Source organism: Nansenia antarctica (assembly GCF_963989245.1).
Source record: "Nansenia antarctica genome assembly, chromosome: 2".
NCBI lineage: Eukaryota > Metazoa > Chordata > Actinopteri > Argentiniformes > Microstomatidae > Nansenia > Nansenia antarctica.
Window position 1 is genome coordinate 87,874,846 of NC_137675.1, and position 3,622 is coordinate 87,878,467.

The window sequence follows — 3,622 nt, forward strand, 5'->3', positions numbered from 1 at the left end:
GACACACACAACCCCCCCCCCCCCACACACACACACACACACACACACCCTCAGGGGAGGTGGGGTGCATGCATGCTCAGTCTACTGTATCACATTAGAATAACAAATAAATAAAACGCTGAAACCAAAATATTGATGTTTGTCATGTGTTTGTATTGGTGTTGTTCAGATTCCAGTATCTTAGGGGCTGTGGGATGAATTAGGGGCGGCTGTGTCTCAGGAGGTGGTTCGAGCCCCGGCTGGCCACATGTCGAAGTGTCCTTGGGCAAGACACTGAACCCCAAAATTGCTCCCAGTGAGCGGGCCGGCCGGCGCCTTGCATGGCAGCTTGCCGCCATTGGTGTGTGAATGTGTGTGTGGATGGGTGAATGAGAGGCCGTTGTGAAGCGCTTTGGATAAAGGGTTGGGGTTGGATATTTTCCTGGACATTTAAAATGTGTTTCGTCCCGAGAATGAATCACCTTTCTCCGCGTATAAAACGATCCGACATAATCATCATTCGAGTCATTCTAACTTAAAAGGAAAAAAAACATTTTCTTATTGGGTTCGTTATGGTTCCTTCAAATTCGTTGGCATGTATGCAGGGTTCCCACGCTGGTCTTAAAAAGCCTTAAAGTCTAAAATCCAGCAATCCGATTTATATGGCCTAAAAATGTCTTACATTTCAGTTATTCGGTCTAAAAATGAGGTGCTAGGTCTTAAAAATGAGATCCTGCAAGGAAATCAGTCCGACCACATCTATTTACGCGGTAATTAATCAAGCTGGAACCCAAAAAACGCCAATTCTCTTCCTTTTTTGTCTGTATGGCAGTGAAATCCCTAATTTCATCACCTCGAGGTTGACAAAAAGCTATAGGTCTACAATTCTATTCAAAGAGTTCTAAAAAAGGTCTAAAAAGGTCTTCAATTTCACTTGTTGAAACTTGTAGGAATGCGTATACCATACCTATGTATGGTATTTTTGATATCTCTCTGTCTTGTTGTTTTAAAATGATTGATTTGTCGTTCCATACCATGGTTTCATACTATGAATTCGACACTGATGTCACCGATGTTTTCAGACTGGGGCCAAAGGTCCCCCTCTCCTAGGTTTCTATTACAGAGCTACTTGTCATAAATAGACACTGATAATGGACGTTGCAGTGGAAATATTAATCCACTGGTTTATGGCTTCATTTTATGACTAAACCGACGCGCGGCGGTGAGCGGCCATGTTGACTAACGAGAGGGTATTTAAGGTGAGCCGGTCATAAGTCACGTGCTCTACGTTTGGTTAGTAGGTAAGTAAGTAAAATGTATTTATACAGTACCTTTCCTAGACCAGGGGTCACAAAGTCCTTTACATACAAGGAGGAAACACAAATAAAACATAATACAAGATCGAAAAGCCACAGCAGGTTAAAACAGGCAAAACAAGTGAAAATAAAAACAAGTAACAGACAACAGGTGTAACAGCATCAACAAGACACAGAAAGACAGGCTATCCAAAAGCCTGTCTATACAAGACAGTCTTAAGCTGTTTTTTTAAAAGCCTCGACCGAGCCCGCTGATCTAAGATCCAAGGGCAGAGCATTCCAGAGCCTGGGGGCCACGGTTTGGAATGCTCCATCACCCTGGGTCTTCAGTCTGGCACGGGGGACAACCAACACACCCTGGTCAGAGGACCTGAGACTGACATTCAACAAAGGTTCAGCCTTCAATATACAGTGGGGCAAAAAAGTATTTAGTCAGCCACCAATTGTGCAGGTTCTCCCACTTAAAAAGATGAGAGAGGCCTGTCATGTTCATCATAGGTACACTTCAACTATGAGAGACAGAATGGGGGGAAAGAATCCAGGAAATCACATTGTAGGATTTTTTTATGAATTAATTGGTAAATTCCTCTGCAAAATAAGTATTTGGTCACCTACAAACAAGCAAGATTTCTGGCTCTCACAGACTTGTAACTTCTTCTTTAAGAGGCTCCTCTGTCCTCCACTCGTTACCTGTATTAATGGCACCTGTTTGAACTCGTTATCAGTATAAAAGACACCTGTCCACAACCTCAAACAGTCACACTCCAAACTCCTCTATGGCCAAGACCAAAGAGCTGTCAAAGGACACCAGAAACAAAATTGTAGACCTGCACCAGGCTGGGAAGACTGAATCTGCAATAGGTAAGCAGCTTGGTGTGAAGAAATCAACTGTGGGAGCAATTATTAGAAAATGGAAGACATACAAGACCACTGATAATCTCCCTCGGCTCCATGCAAGATCTCACCCCGTGGGGTCAAAATGATCACAAGAACGGTGAGCAAAAATCCCAGAACCACACGGGGGGACCTAGTGAATGACCTGCAGAGAGCTGGGACCAAAGTAACAAAGGCTACCATCAGTAACACACTACGGCGCCAGGGACTCAAATCCTGCAGTGCCAGACGTGTCCCCCTGCTTAAGCCAGTACATGTCCAGGCCCGTCTGAAGTTTGCTAGAGAGCATTTGGATGATCCAGAAGAGGATTGGGAGAATGTCATATGGTCAGATGAAACCAAAATAGAACTTTTTGGTAAAAACTCAACTCATCGTGTTTGGAGGAGAAAGAATGCTGAGTTGCATCCAAAGAACACCACACCTACTGTGAAGCATGGGGGTGGAAACATCATGCTTTGGGGCTGTTTTTCTGCAAAGGGACCAGGACGACTGATCCGTGTAAAGGAAAGAATGAATGGGGCCATGTATCGTGATATTTTAAGTGAAAACCTCCTTCCATCAGCAAGGGCATTGAAGATGAAACGTGGCTGGGTCTTTCAGCATGACAATGATCCCAAACACACAGCCAGGGCAACGAAGGAGTGGCTTCGTAAGAAGCATTTCAAGGACCTGGAGTGGCCTAGCCAGTCTCCAGATCTCAACCCCATAGAAAATCTTTGGAGGGAGTTGAAAGTCTGTGTTGCCCAGCGACAGCCCCAAAACATCACTGCTCTAGAGGAGATCTGCATGGAGGAATGGGCCAAAATACCAGCAACAGTGTGTGAAAACCTTGTGAAGACTTACAGAAAACGTTTGACCTCTGTCATTGCCAACAAAGGGTATATAACAAAGTATTGAGATTAACTTTTGTTATTGACCAAATACTTATTTTCCACCATAATTTGCAAATACATTCTTTAAAAATCAGACAATGTGATTTTCTGGATTTTTTTTTCTCATTTTGTCTCTCATAGTTGAAGACGTGTACCTATGATGAAAATTACACGCCTCTCTCATCTTTTTAAGTGGGAGAACATGCACGATTGGTGGCTGACTAAATACTTTTTTGCCCCACTGTATATATGTTACGGTACATGTGGGAATATGGTACATGTGGGAAAACTAGGGTTAGGGTTAGGTGCTAGGGTGACTTGGTACATGCTGGCATGTCTAACCCTACCCCTAACCGTAGCACCCTAGCACCTAACCCTAGTATTCCCACATGTACCGTAACATAATCGTGAGCTTAGAATTCTAAGGTTCTATCTCCGTCTAGGGCAGTTCAGAGATATTGAGCGTCAACGTTTTTACATTCCATTATGTTTTGTGAGATGGAACCTTTGTATTTTATTAATTACTAACTCAAAAATGTCAACATTTTAAAAATAACACC